This window comes from Rhinopithecus roxellana, chromosome 8 (genome assembly GCF_007565055.1).
Source record: "Rhinopithecus roxellana isolate Shanxi Qingling chromosome 8, ASM756505v1, whole genome shotgun sequence".
Classification (NCBI taxonomy): domain Eukaryota; kingdom Metazoa; phylum Chordata; class Mammalia; order Primates; family Cercopithecidae; genus Rhinopithecus; species Rhinopithecus roxellana.
This window is the reverse complement of record NC_044556.1, coordinates 69,365,465-69,382,459: the sequence shown is the minus strand read 5'-3', so window position 1 is coordinate 69,382,459 and position 16,995 is coordinate 69,365,465.

Here is a 16,995-nt window from a genome sequence, read left to right as displayed (position 1 = left end):
CATGATTCAATTATCTCCCACCAGGTCCCTCCCACAACATGTGGGAATTATGGAAGCTACAATTCAAGATGAGATTTGGGTGGGGACACTGCCAAACCATATCACTCAGTGACCCTTGAAGGGACACATGGGTGAGAAAGGGACTTAAAAGGGCTCTTTTCTTTCTTTCCTTTTCTTTCCTTTCTCCCTCCTTCCATTCTTCCCTTACCCTCCCTCCTTTCCTTCCTTTCTTCTTTTTATCAGACTTGACCCATACCCACTTTCCATCCTTACCAAACCCATGAGAAGATAAGGCAAGAAAGAGGACAGGTAGTTGGTGAGGGCTGATTTAGGATGGTTGTCTACTTGAACAAAGTAAGCACAAACCTAGGGATTCATTTAGGTTTACTGGTGGATTTTCAAAAAGATGAGTGTGTGCTCTCTTTCTTAAAACAAAACAAAATATAACAAACATTTATTTCCTTTTAAATTGCCAAATAAATAGTTGTTTATTATAAAAAACATTCAAATATTAGGGACAAATAGTAAGAAAAACATAGAAGTCCTACCTCTCCATTCGTACTCCCCAGAGTAAACCATTGTTAGCCATTTGATGTGTATAGTCTTAGATTTGTTTCTATACTTAGTGTATTGTATATAGTATGCGGAATACATGATATGAATACACATTTTAAAAGCAAATTATCTTCATTCTATATGCTCTGTACTACAATTTGTTTTTTTTTTTAACTTAATGATGTATCTTTTCATATTAGTGCATGTAAATCTACCTCATTATTCTTTAACAACTGAATATTACAGGCATACCTTGGAGATAGTGTGGGTTTGGGTCTAGACCACCACAATAAAGGAAATTACCACAATAAAGCAAGTCACATGAATTTTTTTGGTTTCCCAGTGCATATAAAAGTTAATGTTTATACTAAACTGTGGTCTATTAAGTATGTAATAGCATTATGTCTAAAAATGTACAAACTTTAATTAAAAAATACTTAAAATTGCTAATGATAATCTGAGCTTTCCGTGAGCCAATCTTTCTGCTTATAGAGGGTCTTGCCTTGATGCTAATGGCTGCTGACTAATCAGGATGGTGGTTGCTGATGGTTGAGGTGGCTGTGACAACTTTGTAAAAAAGGTAATAAGGAAGGTTTCCCCATCCATTGATTCTTCCTTTCACAAAAGATTTCTCTAGCAGGCAACACTGTTTGATAGCATTTCAACCACAGTAGAATGTCTTTCAAAATTGGAGTCAATCCTTTCAAATCCTTCCACTGCTTTATCAACTAAATTTATGTAATATTTTAAATTCTTGTTGTTATTTCAACAATGTTCACACCGTCTTCACCAGGAGTAGATTTCATTTCCAGAAACCATTTTCTTTGCTCATCCATAATAAGCAACTCCTCATTTATTCAAACTTTATCATGAAATTTTAGCAATTCAATCACTTCTTCAGGTTCTCTTCTAATTCTAGTTCTCTTGGTGTTTCCACCACATCTGCAGTTACTTCCCCACTGATGTTGTGAGTCCCTCAAAGTTATCCATGATGTTGGAATCAACTTCTTCCAAACACTTGTTAACGTTGATATTTTGACCTCCTCCTGTGAATCACAAATGTTCTTAATGGCATCTAGAATGATGAATCCTTTCCAGAACGTTTTCAATGTACTTTCTCTGGATTCATCAGAGGAATCACTATCTATGGCAGCCTTACAAAATGTATTTCTCAAATAATAAGACTTGAAAGTCAAATGACTTCTTGATACATAGGCTGCAGAACTGATGTTATGTTAGCAGACGTGAAAACAACATTCATCTATTTGCACATCTCCATCAGAGCTTTTGAGTAACCAGATGTATTGCCAATGAGCAATAATCTTTGAAGAGACTCTCTTTTTTCCTGAGCAGTAGGTCTCAAGAGTGGACTTAAAATATTCAGTTAGGCCATGCTATAAACAGAGGAGCTGTCATCTTGTCTTTGTTGTTCCACTGATAGTGGGCAGGCAGAGTAGATTGAGCATAATTCTTTCTTAAAGGCCCTAGGATTTTTAGAATAGTCACTGAGCATTGGCTTCCACTTAAAGTCACCAGCTGCATTAACCCCTAACAAGAGAGTCAGCCTGTGTTTTGAAATTTTGAAACCATGTATTAACTTCTCTCTAGCTGTGAAAGTTCTAGATAGCATCTTCTTCCAATAGAAGGCTGTCTCATGTACATTGAAAATCTTTGGTTGAGTGTAGCCACCTTCATCAATGATCTTAGCTAGATCTCCCGGATAACTTGCCACATCGTCTAACAACAGCACTTGCTGCTTTACCTTGCACTTTTATGTTATGGAGATGGCTGCTAGCTTCCAGCTTTTCTTCTGGAGCTCCCTCACCTCTCTCAGCCTTCATAGAATTGAAGACAGTAGGCTCTTTTCCTGGATCAAGCTTTGACTTAAGAGAATGTTTTGGCTTCTTTGCTCTACCCAGACCATTAAAACTTTCTCCGTATAAGCAAGTTGGCTATTTTGCTTTCTTATCATTGGTGTGTTTACTGGAATAGCACTTTTAATTTCCTTAAAGAATTATTCTTTTCATTCACAACTGGGCTAACAGTTTGGTGAAAGAAACCTAGCTTTCAGTCTAGCTCAGCTTTTGACATGCCTTCCTCACTAAGCTTAATCATTTCTAGGTTTTGCTTTAAAGTGAGAGATACACAATTCTTCCTTTCACTTGAACAATTACAGGCCATTGTAGGGATATTAATTGGCCTAATTTCAATATTGTTGTGTTTAGGAAAGGGAGAATCCCAAGGAAAGGGAGAGAGATGGGGGAGCAGCTGGTCAGTGGAGTGGTCAGAACACACACAACTTTTATGGATTAAGTTCATCGTCTTATATGGGCACGGTTTGTGGTGCTGTAAAGCAATTACATTAGTAACATCAAAGATGACTGACCACAGATCACCATAACAGCAATAATAATGAAAAAATTAAAAATATTAGAATTACCAAAACATGACACAGAGACATGGAATGAGCACAGGCTGCTGAGAAAATGGCACCAAGAGAGTTTCTTGACACAGGGTTGACACAGACCTTCACTTTCTAAAAAACACAATGTCTGCAAAATGCAGTAAAATAAAATGGAGTATGCCTATAATACACAATCCACAGGGTTGTTCTAAAAATTTAATCAGGTAGTGCACAGAAAATCTTAGCACTGTGAACACAGGCTCAGTGAATGTTTGCTGCTAATTTTGTTGTTGTTGTCATTGTTATCCTTATGACCATTATTTTTTATTACTAGTTTCAAAGTTTAATGGGGGTTACAGAAATTAATCAAATATAGGCACAGAAAGTGTAATTCAAACTGCTGTAAGTGGTAATTAAGAAGCACCATTAGCAGAAGTCACTTACAGTACTTGAGAGTGAAAACCTGCACCCCAATCTAATCAGGGGATTGGAAAGGGCTTCACTGAGGAAAGAGCCTTGGTTGGAGCGGAGAACCAAGAGCTGCTTCTCAGGCATTCACCAGGGAACAGGGGTAAGACTGAGCAAGGCACACACATATTGCAGGCAGAGGAGGCTGCTTGTCTAACACCCCTCAGACAAGTACAAAGTCACGGCAGGAGGCTGATCTCCCTAAAGATTTTTGGTGACTCCCAAAGAGCGTAGGACAGAAAGAGGAAGCTTGGGGAGGCAGGAAAAAGGGGCAGTATGGTCCTATTATGTCAGAATGAGGTTGAGAAAAGACTTGGGAGAACCAGCTTTTCTGCCCACAGCAGGTTCATGGCTGCCGGAGACGCCCAGCGTAGCTCCACCGTGATCTGGAACTCACAAGCCACTTGAGTGCCAGCAGAACCCAGGCATGCTGCCAGACCTGGGAATAAAATAGCATTGTGCATTTCCTTCCCTGTTCCTCACCATCACCCAGAAAGCAGAGGCCCTGTCCTACCCCAGGCCAGGCAGCTCTGTGATGCTGTCTGACAAGGTCACATGGATCTCATCAGCCAGGTCTCCTACTCCCCCCAGAAGGAGCAGCCAGCCCCAGCCCCAGCCCCAGCCCAGGGGCCTGAGCCTCTGGCTCAGCAGATCGACTAATTTCACTTCTGAGAGAAGAACTCTGAACTGAGAAACAACACTTTCCTTCCAAGCTTCATCTAAAGCCCTTGGATACCCTTCTTCTGTCATTGAGGACCTATCTCTCCAGTGGGGAAAGTATGGGCTTCAGAGTCTCAAAAACCAAAGCACATATCCTGTCTCTGCCACTTACTATAAAGGCTCAGAATGCTGAGACTCAGTCTTCTCATCTGTAGAATGGAGTTAATACCACCTACTCACAGGACTATCCCAAGATGAGAAAAGAGATCATATGTGCAGAGCACTTCATGCAGTGCCTACCACTTGCACCTGATGGCTGCTCCTATGAAGCATAGCTATTCCTATAAAGTTGTTTGATCTACACATGGCAAGAGCTAATCACCTTGGAAAGGTAGAGCTAACAACTCCCCACTTTGAGCCTCTCACAATTCTCACTAAATTTTCTCCTACATTACTAGCAGTGCGGTCTTGGGTAAGTTACTTAAACCACTTTTTGCCTTTTCTCATTTGCAAAATGTGGATAACAAATCTTATCCTATAGAGTTGTTAGGAAGAGTAAATGGCTTAACATAGGTAAAGTGCCTGACACCCAGTAAATGTTATGATGATAATGATGATTTTAACCTGAGCTATAAAGAGATTCCTCTGGCTGCTATGAGGGCAAAGTGGAAATAGAGAAGCTACTTAGAAGTGTATTGTACTAAACCAGGAAAAAGCTGGTGGCTTGAATCAGGATGGGAACACTGTAGGTGGAGAGAAGCACTTGGATTGTGGGTATGTTTTGAAGGTAGAGAGATAGTATTTATTGAAATATCAGCTGTGGGGGTGTAAGAGAAAGAGAGGAATTAAGGGTGACCCCAAAGTGCAAGGCGTAGCAATCAGAAGGATGGAGTTGCCATTTACTGACTAAAGTAAAGCAAGGTTAGGGAGGAAATCAGGAGTTTTGATGTTTTGTGCAATTAGATGTTCAATTAGTGATATCAAGTAGGCGGCTGTATGTGAAAGTCTGGAGTTTAAAGAGAGGTACCAGCTGGGGTTATAATACATTTGTATTTAAATCCAGGAAGCTTAGATAATCTTATCAGAGACTGGGATGGATAAAGAGAAAAGGTCCCAAGGTAGCCTTCAGACTCTGCCATACTTGGAAGTCAGAAGGTGAAGAGAAATCCACCAAGAAAACAAAAATGAAGTAGCCACATGGTAGGAGGAGAATACGGAGAAAACATTGTCTCAGGTTACAAGTAAAGCAAGGGTTTCAAGGCAAAAGGAGTGATTATGATTGTCAGCCTTGGCAAATGCAGGGCTGATGCCTGAGGACGGTAAGGACTGAGGACTGACGCTGCCCTTGGACAATGCGAGGGGGCACTGGTTTCTTTGAAAGGGTTTTCTTCAGTAGAGTGATGGGGGCAAGCCTGAGTAGATTGGGTCCAAGAGACAGCAAGAGGACAGAAAGTAGAAATAGTGAGTATAAATGACTTATTTAAAGAATTGTGCTGCTGATAGGGAAGAAAGGGTGGGGCTATTCTGAAGGGAGATGTGGGGTCCAGGGAGGGTCTTTGTTGATTTTTAAAAAATGGGAGATAATATGGCATGCTTGATTGCTGGCAAAAATAGTCCAGCAGAGTGAGAAAACTGCAGGAGAACAAAAGGATAATTCCAGGAGTGATGACCTAAAGTAAGGAAGAGAGGAAGGCACAGATTACTTGGGGGAAATGCAGGTAGATGGAAAGGTGTGATAGCCTGAATGTTTACATATTCTCTTCCATTTGCAGTATTTTGTTAGTGAACCAAGTTTATCACCAGAGAGTCCAGAGGGTTGTTGGAAAGTGGACAGATTTGAGCACATGTGATATTGTTGGTTGGGAGCGAGAGAGCATGCTGGATGAAGGAAGTGTAGTAGACAGGATTGCTGGGCATACTGAGGGGCCACTTGAGCTTGGTTAATTAAGAACTTAGAGTAAGGCAGTCAGCATGGTTGATGTTTCACCCCAGCTAGGTTCAGCTGTCTGGGTGAAGCATAGGAGGGGAGGAGAATTGAATTTAACTAGGGCTGGAATTTTGCCTAGCAAGCATAGCGGAGGGAGATTGGGTGTGAAACATGAAGGTATGTGTGCTCAAAGAATAAAATCTGTTGGAAAGAATGATAGCTTAGAAATCATTATGACACAGCGATCCAAAATGAGGGTTTCAGTCCTGATTCTACCATTAAAACTGTGTGAACCTAAGTCCTCTGCTCCCTAAGCCTCCATTTCCTTATCTATAAAGTGGGGATTGTAATCTACCTCATAGGACAGATAGGGGGACAGGATGGATGTAAAGGCAATTTATGAAATTGAGGCAAAAGTTTTATTTGGAAATACTGTTATTAGCCTAATTTGTGTTACTGTTTGTTCTTAAGAATAATAAAAATTGCGTTTCTTTAAAACAATACTCCAGATTTAAAAATATTTCTTTAATTTAGACTAGCAACCCTTCCACAATTGTATGACATCCTGAGGTTTTCTGGTACTGAGCCAATTCATTGGATGGCTTAATTGACATCTGTTCACAGCCTCACCCCATTTGTCAGAAAGAGATGCCTTGGGCAAGTCATTGGAGAAAAAGTGGAAGGTGCTGTAAATATGAATAAGACTTGGTTCCAAAATTTGAGCATCTCAAAGTCAAATGAATATTTGGAAAGTCTGCATTTGTAAAGCTCGTAGACGTCTGGAATAGCATCTCTTTAACTTGCTTTGCCTGATGACTACCTGTGCACAATGCAGAGGAGGGTTAAGAGATGGGTTAGGCACTGCTCCTGTGGAAACCTTACAGTTTGTAGTGTTTTATGGTTTATAAATCATTTTAAATTCTGGTCTTGTTTGATCTTTGCAATTATCTGCAAGTATATAGAGCAGAGAGGTTTAACCTGCTTTATAGAACAAGGAAACTGAGGCTTGGCTAGAACCCCAGAGTCAGTAACAGTTACAGTGACAGGTGTGCTTCCCAGACCTACTGTCTTTCCACGATCTCATGGGATTTGTGATCACAATGAGACCAGAACCCAGACTTCATTCCTACAACCATTGGGTGGGTAGCATCATACTAAGGAAGCTTATATGCTATTGGAGAATATGGAGAGTGCTTCAAAGAAACTGAACACAATTCCTAGAACATTCCCATTCTGCAAATCTTCAGACCCTTTTGATGCTTTCATTTTTTTAGCTTTTCTTTTTTTAAAATTTTAACTGACACATTGTAATTGTACATACAATTGACCCTTGAATAACACAAGGGTTAGTGGAACTGACCCCCTACACAGTCGAAAATCTGCATATAACTTTTGACTTCCCCAAAACTTAATTAGTAATAGCCTACTATTGACTAGGAGCCTTACCAATGATAGAAATAGATGATTAACATATATTTTGTATGTTATATTATATACTGTGCTTTTATAATAAAGTAAGCTAAAGAAAAGAAAATGTTAAGAAAATCATAAGGAAAAATATATTTATTATTTATTAAGTGAAAATGATTCATCATAAAGGCCTTCATCCTGTTGTCATTCCACTGAGTAGGTGGAGGAGGAGGAGGAAGAAGAGGGTAGGTCTTGCTGTCTCAGGGCAGAGGCAAAAGAAAATCCAAGTATAAGCGGACCCACACAGTTCAAAGCTGTTGTACTAGTCTGTTCTCACACTGCTAATAAAGACGTGCCTGAGACTGGGTAATTTATAAAGGAAAGAGGTTTAATTGACTCACAGTTCAGCATGACTGCAGAGGCTTCAGGAAATTCACAATCATGGTGGAAGAAGAAGCAAACACATCCGTTTTCATATGGCAGCAGCAAGAAGTGCCGAGCAAAGGGGAGAAAAGCCCCTTATAAAACCATCAGATCTCGTGAGTATTCAGTCACTATCATGAGAACAGCATGGAGGTAACCGCCCCCATGATTTCATTACCTCCCATGGCTCCCTCCCACGACACATGGGGATTATGGGAACTACAATTCAAGATGAAATTTGAGTGGGGACACAGCCAAACCATATCAGCTGTGTTGTTCAAAGGTCAACTGTATTCATGGGGGTACGATTTGATTTTTTGGTACAATGTGCTCTTGACATTGGGAAAAAGGAGTAGAAAGAGCACTGGCCCCAAATTGTGAAATATGGGTCCTCATTCTGCTCCTTCCACTCTCTGTGGCTTTCTCCTCTTTTCATGCCTTAGTAGCAGCATTGGTAGTATGAAGATGTTGATTTAATGTCATCTCAGATCCTGCCAGCCCTGACTTCTGTGGTTTATCTAGGCCTGCTCCCCTACCCTTGGACAGGGTTTCACCCTGCATCCTGCAAGCAGCCTCATGATTGAGAGGCCAGAGCAACAAATAAACCACAGTGGGTCTGGTTTACTGAAGTGTTGAAGGAGAAATGTTTGGGTGCTGTTATCCATGAGCACTTCAGAAGTCCCCTGGAAAATACCCTGGTGACTTCTGAATCAGGGTAGGAATCAAGTAGGAATTTAATTAAAGCATTCATTCATTTATTCACTCATTCAAGTGATATACAGAAAAGTTTTGCCTATGGGCTAGATATTAGGAACTAAACATTGGAACCTCATCCATGAGTAAAATCAGGCACAATTTTTGCCTTTCTTAAGCTTATGATCCACTGGAAGAGACAGACATGAATCAATTAATAACACAAAGAGTATAAAGTTACAACTGTAATAAGTGCCATAAATGGGAAGCGCACAGTACTTTAAGAAAATATAACGGGGAAAGGGGTTTGACTTAGTTGGGGGATCATGGGAGAGCTAACAAGGCAAAGAAAGAAGAAGAATGTTTCAAATGAGAAGTTTGTGGAGTGTGGAGCCTCCATGGTGGTAGGGAATTGGATGAATTCATGGTCTATGAACAGCCAGAGTACAGGAATTGCTGAGAGCAAGGGGAGCATGATGCAGGATGGGACTGAGATGGAGCAGCCAGACCAATAGTACTTTAAAAAATGTTTTTAATATGTGTTTTTTAACCTGGCAATTTCAGCTCGAAGAAGTGATCCTTGTACAAGTCTTCAAAGTCATACACATACACACAGAAACACATACAAAGATGTTTATTCAAGCATGAAAATTGGGAACTTTTATTCCCATTTCACAGATAGGGAAACTGAGCTTGCTAAACTTATTCTGGTTCACCCAGCTACTCAGTGGGGTTGCCAGGCTCTGGATGCAGGCATCTTGACTCCAGGGCTTACTTTAAGCTTCATGAGAGTCAGGACTGTGTGTGTTTTAGCTCACCATTGATCCCTGGCATGAGACCCACAGTAGGAATATACTAAATGTTTTGTGAATTGAATTGATTAGTTTCTGGTAGGCCAGTTCTCCTCTGGGTCTCCTGTGGAACTGAAAGCTAGATTTTGCTTGAGACTGGGAGATTCGTCCCATCTTTTCTATTTTAACACCTTTTGTACACCTTAGAGCTTTGAGGGCCCACATTCTATTGCAAGTCCTGAGCATCCAGGAACAGCCGCTAAAAGAATTTTCCTCCACTTCTAAGACTAGCTCTTTCATTTTCATCCCTTGGCCTGTCCCACATCTCCTCTTTTTCCATGTCCCCTACCTTATGAAGCAGGCAGGATTTTGCTTGTGCATTTCCTTCCAGTATTTTGCTGCTGCTGCTTTTCTTCTTCACCTACGTCATCCAATACTTAGGGCAGTTACTCAGGGAAATGCCTTGGGCACCTCTGGCATACCTGAATTTTCTCTCAGGCTTTCAGTTGTAGACATAAGGTCCTGTTCCTATATATGACATTCCAGCTTCCAGGTCTGTCACCAACTACGTCACTTAACCTTCAAATTCAATGGGCCTCCACTAATGTAGCTCTAGTAGAGTCAGAACAGCTAACCAAATAGAGTTCTCATGGCTTCTCATGTTTCTGATGCAGACGAGGCTCTCAGCGTTAATAAATGCATCCATAAGCATGGCCTCTTCCTGGAATGCATATGGTCCTACTTTCACAAGGGCCTTATAGCAGGAGGAGGACCTGATTCTTGAAACTGGCACACGAGTGCTGGCCAAACATGGAGGGCAGAGATCCATTAACGTCATGTTTCCCCAGATTTGCTTGCTTGTGACTTGCTTGGAGCCTCCATCTGTTTAATTTGAGCTCCTTTCTGCCTCTTGACCAGAAAGCCTGAAAGGCAGGGCAAGGCATGCCTTGTGTCACCCTCACTCTGCTCAGTCCTGCCACTGATGCTTTGCAGACACAGCAGAATAATGAACAAGAGAATGTCAAGGGCTTTGGGGAGGAATGTCTTGTGTATACAGATTGGACACTTAGATCATGAGAATTCACTATATATGTTGCTTGCTAATTGTTATTTTTTTGAGGCAGCTGTTATGGAGGACTTAGAATGAAGGAATAGGAAGACATTGCTGAGCTGAGGTGGGGATGGAATTCACAGCCAAGCCATTATTGGAATGAGGCATTGACATGGTAATGCAGAGATTGAGGGGTGCCTTTTAGAAAGGGAACCCTGGTTCCCTCCTCTCCTGTTTCCATCTCTTTCTTTTCCTGTCACCTGCTGCCAACCCCCCGCCGCAACTGTTCTTGAAATTTCTTCTGCTATTTAGTCCCATGACCTATTCCTGGACTGATACCTGTAATATATTTTGGCTCCTGAAACACTTTTCTTATTTGGAATGCAGAAGGAAGACAGGACAGGAGAGGAAGCTTTCTTGTGACAAGCACCTACTCTGTGTCAGGCACCACCCTAGGCATTTCGCTTGTGTTGTCCAATTTCATTCTTGTAACAATCCAAGGAGACAGGTGTGGTTACCCCCATTTTTAGAGATGAGCCTACAGCTTGGGTAATGTCAGTAACTTGCTCAAGGTCACTGGGTCAATAAATGGAGCTCAGCGACATAACCAGTTCTGCCTGAGTGTGAGCTAATCTCCGTCCTTGCTAGAAAACAGCAATTCTCCAGGACAGCTGGACGAGCGAGAAAGCGGAAGCCTCCTGATGACTTAGACATATCAGCGTTTAAAACATTTTGAGCTACCAGTGGAAAGAAGTTTCCTAAACTCAGCATGGCCTTCTCTTTTCCTCTTTTCTCTGGCTTGGAGATAAGGCTGTGTATGTATTGAATTGTACCTGTGCTGCGGTTTCCCAGCTGGGCACCTTTACCTGAGTGGGCACAGACTAACGTTAGAGGACAAAGAGCCACTGAGCAATTCCAGTGCTGGACCTAGGTATGGTTCTGAAACTCACTGACCAAATCTCCCTAAGTTCTATCTGTCCCCACAAGGAAACCCAAAGAGGCTGGTGCTTGGAGAGTGTCATCTCCCCCTATCCTCGTCCCCAGCTCGAGTATGCTTTTCTTGGCACTGGAGAGTCAACAGGTGTGAACAAGTGTACAGAGACCTGGCATGCCAGGGCTGGCAGTGCTTATGGCCTTCACTCACAAGAGATGGCAATTGCCACCTTCTGCAGGCCGCCCATCAAAACACATTGTTGCCTGGCACCTCCATAGGATCCAACCAACTTGGAGCGGGCACCAAGCCATCCCAGCAGATGGGCAGAAGGGGTGGGGAGCGGCCAAGGCAGCCCCATCCTGAAGGTGCATAAAGTGATGGTGGGGAGGGTTTGATTTCCAACTGCGGATGCATTAGGATAACTCTCTCTGTCTTAGATTTATAGGTCAGGAGTTAAGGGGGAGGGGGGAGCGGAGGGGGCTTACGGTTTAGCCCACACCCAGTTGGCTGGGTTGGTTTTCTGGAGAAAAAACAGGTCGTTTGGAACCCATTGGAATATTGTGGCTTTGACTTTCAGGGCCTTAAAAGTAATTTGAGAAATCAGGGAACAACACTGAAGATAGTAGGAGATAAAGAAGGACAAGAAAGGATCCTAAAGAGGTTTCTGCTTACTATGAACCCTTTTCCTCCCAATTCTCCACTGTACCCCAGCTATGCTAACAGCAGACTAACAGAATCCTCCTGCCACCAGGCCATAAGAGCATGGCTGGAGCCCTTGCCATGGATGGTTGGTAACACAAGTGAGCAGTTATCTCAGACCTAGGAGCAGGCTCTTTGCAGGCCTTCAGGGGGGATGTACAGTGTCCTATTGCCTAAGCAACTGCATCATGGATTTGGGAACTCAAGGGGGCTGATTGTCAGCATGTGCCAATGTCTCGAAAGAATCACCTAGGCCTGGCCTACAGAGACTGTGCGGAAGGCTGTTGAGGTGGGGAACAGCCATGCAAAGTTTCCAAGAGAGGAAAGTGTGTCCCTGGAGCAGCTTATAGGCCATCTGGGGAGAGCAGAGGGAGAGTGAAAGGAAGTGGCAGAAAGTGAGGCCCAAACGGTGTTACACAGGACCCCGACGCTGCCGGGGGAAGTTCAGTCTTCACTTGCAGGCAGTGGGAGCTTGTGGAAGGTTTTTGAGTACAGAGTGCTTCGATCAGAGCTCTCCCTGAGAAATTAGGAAAAGGCGGCAACATGCAGGAAGAGCCAGAACCAGGGAGTCAGGGTCCAGGGGCTGCCATGATGGTGCATGCCAGACTGAGGCCAGCGGCAATGGAAATGGAAAGAAAAGGTGAATGGGAAGCCCTTCGCTAGGATGCACTGATGACAGGCTGAGAACTTGGACAGAGGGAGGAGCAAAAGAAGACTTTTGAGGAACTGAGAGAATAATGGTGCCATTAACAGAGAAACGAGAATCAAGAGGTTCTAGCTTGATGGAAGGTCTGTCATGTGGGTCGCAGGAATCAATATGGTACCTATTATTTTGTACTATTTGTGGGTTCTTGTGATCCAGGCTATTCCTGTCTCTCTGGAAGGAACATGGATAACTGTAACTTTCTGTAGCGGTTTATTATTCTCACAAGGAAACTAACGTTCCTGGTAAATGAGAACACACAGAACTCTCCCAGGCCCGAGCTTCAGCTGCCCCATTGTATTTCTGTCCAAAGTACACTCTTCACTTTCATACAAGGTTTTTTGGACTACCCTCACTTGAAAGCCAGCCTCTTGTTTCCCTGAAACGTTCTCTCCACTTCCACACGTTGCTATGATCTTTTGGTTATCATGTTGAATAATTTACAGTCTCTGCCAGTCTGAAATTACATGTGGGGCTGCTCTGTTTGTGGCCTACCCAGCAATTAGCTACACACCATTTTATCACTGCAATTACACTGCAAAGGGAGAAAACAGTCCAGCCATTTGTCCCAGGGGAAGCTGAGGAATAACAAAGTCTCAGCACTGTGTGCCTAGAGGGGGCCAGTCAGTCAAGGAAGGGACCTGGAGTGGCACTGAAGGTCTCATCCAGGCAGACTCCTTTCCTGTTCTGTGACTTGCCCACCTTTCTCAGATACGTTCTTTGGCGACCACAGAATCCTTATAGTATCTCTTTCCAGGATAGCAAATAGGTTTCATTTCTTGCATAACGTCTGAAAAACTGACAGTGGCTGCCTAGTGTATTGTCTTGGAAAAGAATTTTAAGCTTGTGACTGGACTCAGTGGAAGACAGTGCTGTGATCAATTAGTGATGTCTGTCACAGATACAGAATGGGAAAGGAGTGATTGCTGTGTATCTGAAGTCTCTTATCCAGGTCAAGCCTGACTTTTAAAGATGTGAAATTTAAGGCCTAGAAAAACATAGAGCCTTATTGAAGATTACAAAAGCTAACATGAATGTTTAGTATGTGCTAGGGAGTATTCTAAACACTTCCTATATAGTAACTCATTTAATCCTTACAACATCCACTTGGTGTTCACCCTCATTTTATAGATGAGGAAATAGCCACAGAGAGGTTACCAGGCTTCCTAAAGATAGAGTAGAAAAAGGAGCGAGTTTTCAAATCCAGATCATCTGAGTTAACCTGCATCCTTCAACCGCTGCTCTTCTGCCTGTGTGCAAACCACACAGCTCCTTAGCAGTGGGGCCCAGGACTCAGGTCTCCTGATTTCTAGCCCAGAGTTCTTTCCTTCCATGGAAATATGAACTGATATGCTTCCCAATGCTCGAAACTTGGGAGAAAAATAAAAAATAGCATTAAGAGATGAACAATTTATTATTTAGGGTATGCCTGGCACTGTGCTAGGAGTTGAGCAGTCAAAAATAAGTATTATTCACTGTCCTTAAGAAGCTCTTACTTCAGAATAGAAAAGGCTCTTCTGAAGTCCCACTTCATACATAAAGTCTTTGCCTGCTACAGCTACCCTGATTTCAGAGCCTGCTGGTAACATTCTCCTCCTCCATGCTCTCAGCGTCACTACCACTTCCTTCTCCCCAATCATGGTTAATCCTATGATTAAGTTCGCACTGAGGACATACTATATCAACACTGAGAAGAGTTCTAAGGTACCCTACATCCTACTGACACCGCAAACTGTCTAGTGGTTTGACATCAGGGGGATTTGTGCGTTTTGCATTAAGAAAGCTGATCAACTTAGGTCAAGCAGGCTCCATATGGAGGTTCATTTTATTAATTCCTCTTTAGACATTGGGCCCATGGCTGTGTTATCAGTTCATTTATTTATACCACATCTCTTTTCAGGAAGAATCTGAAGTGGCCATATACAATAAGGTGAGTGGAACAGAATAAAACTAGAAAAATCTTGGCTGAGACAAAGAGAAGGCAAGCATTGCCAACAACACAGGTTAAAACAGTTGTGATGCAGCAATAGGTTTGGTGTTGAGCTTCCAAGTGGCCAGAAGAGAATGGAAAGCAGAGTAATACAGCTTTCATTCTTGGAAAGGAGAAAGCATAATAACACTGCAGGGCCCCCCACCTCATCTAAGTCTAGAGACATGTATTCATCACACCTGCCTGGGGCCCTGGGAGTTCCTCAGTCTGATATCCTCTGTGGCTTGTCCTCAGCATAGTATCTTTGCCGATTGCCTCCCTCTGACCCTTACCCCACTGGAATTTTTCTCTTAATAAAACAGGTAATCCCCAGGGTATATAGGATTCAGGGTTGTAGATCTGTGGCTTGGCAATGTCTTTGAGGAGCCGGGTTCTTTCCATCTTTCTGCTCCGCCATTCTTAGAGCTGGCTTTCTCCTGGCCTGGTCACGAAAGGGCTGCAACAGCTCCAGGCAACCACTGACAACAATGCCCAGGGGAAACCAGAGAACATCTCTTCCTGTGGGTCTCTTTTAGGCATGAGGAGTCCCCCTCTTGTGTCACTGGCTAGGATCAGGTCACATGCTTATTCCTGAACCAATCACTGTGGAATAGGATTGCCCTTAGACCAATCTGAGAGCTGGGGGCGGGGTGATAAGAGGCTCCTGGCTGCCTGGGTTTACCAAGCGAGAACAAAGCTGAGGTTCTTTCCGCCTGGAAGAGGAGGGAAATGGATGCCGAGAAGGCAGCCAATAGTGTTCCCTTCGCTTGTCAAATACTATAAACACTTTTTTTTTTTCCAGTCTGTGTTTTAGGAGGCATCTGCTAGAGGCATATGTAAGATGAAGCCAAAGAATCTGGCAGATAGTTCTGGACGTTCCTATCAAGTTCAGGGTTATCAAAAATGATACAAAGTGTTTCGGCCCTTCAAGTCTGTTTATGCTACATAAAACAGAGTAAATGATCCAAAGCGGGTGGAGGATGATTTTAAAGGGAAAAGCCTAAAATAACAGCTCCCCTTTTGAAGGTTATGTTACATAATACCTTCTGGGGGCTCAGTGTTATTCTAGGTACTGGAGCTGCAGTGGAGAAAAAGATAGTGTCCCTTCTATTACGGAATTTATGCATTGGGCAGACAATCAGCAAATCAGTAAATGAACAAAACAGTTTCAAAGCATGCTAATGAATATAAACTGCATGAGGACAGAGGTCTTCGGTCTGTGGTGCATGGTTTCCAGTGCCTAGGACAACACCTGGGGTATAGTGAGCCTTCAGCAAATACTGAATAAATTAATGAACAAAGAGTAAGACAGGAAAAGTGGGGCAAACTCATCCTACCTTGATAAAAGGTGTGCCGTTGAGTGTGTGTGTTTATACCTTGGGCCTGGATGGCGGCAGGTTGGGTAAGAGCAGATGGAAAGCATATGAGAGCTAGCTACCATCTTCTTTCCTCCTTGACATACGCAGGCTTTGCTCCACTGCCCCCAACTAGGAGGCTGGTGTTATGCCAAACCCCTGTTAACCTCAATAGAGAGGCACCAGGTTCAAGAGGCTGAAGAAAAGACCCAGAGCCAGCAAAGGAGGCATGGCGTTTTATTAGGGGCTCACATACAGGGGAGAGTCCAAGGGGGGCAGGCTGAACAGGAGAACTACCCGATATACAGAATTGGTCCAGTGGTGGTGGGCTAGACATGATATCTGCCTTCCTATAATCCACTGGTGGTAGACTGGACAACATATCCACCTTACATATGGTCCAGTGGCAATGGACTGGACAGACGAGCTGCAACTGCTTGCAAACAGCATGCAATTTATATTAATATTTTCACTTCAAACCCTCCCCTTAATGGCCTACCCCTGGCAATCTTCATATAATCCAAAACTCAGGGCCTCAGTTCTCTGTACGGCTGTGCTCCAGGCAATAGGCAGGGACTCAGATGTTCCTCATAGACAAGGAGTGAATCTCTGGGTTGGCCACTCCTGGATTCCCCAGTTTGGAAAACACTTTCAGGTGAGTCTGCCATATAGGGCCAATCCATTCTAAGGCTATGCTTAAGTTATTGCTGTTGGGAGCATTTACCCTGCAGCTGGTTTGCATAATTGGAAGGGGGTTGGACTTGAGAGTTGGAACGCTGGCTGTAACCTTAATCTCGGCATACTAGCTGTGTGTTGTCCAGTTCTCTGAGCCTCAGTTTACTTGTTTGCAAACAAACCTGGGATAATAACATTCATGTCACAGGTGTGTTATGAAGACTCAATGAGACACATTATGTGGCAATGCCTGTTGCTTGACACAGAAACCTTTGTAA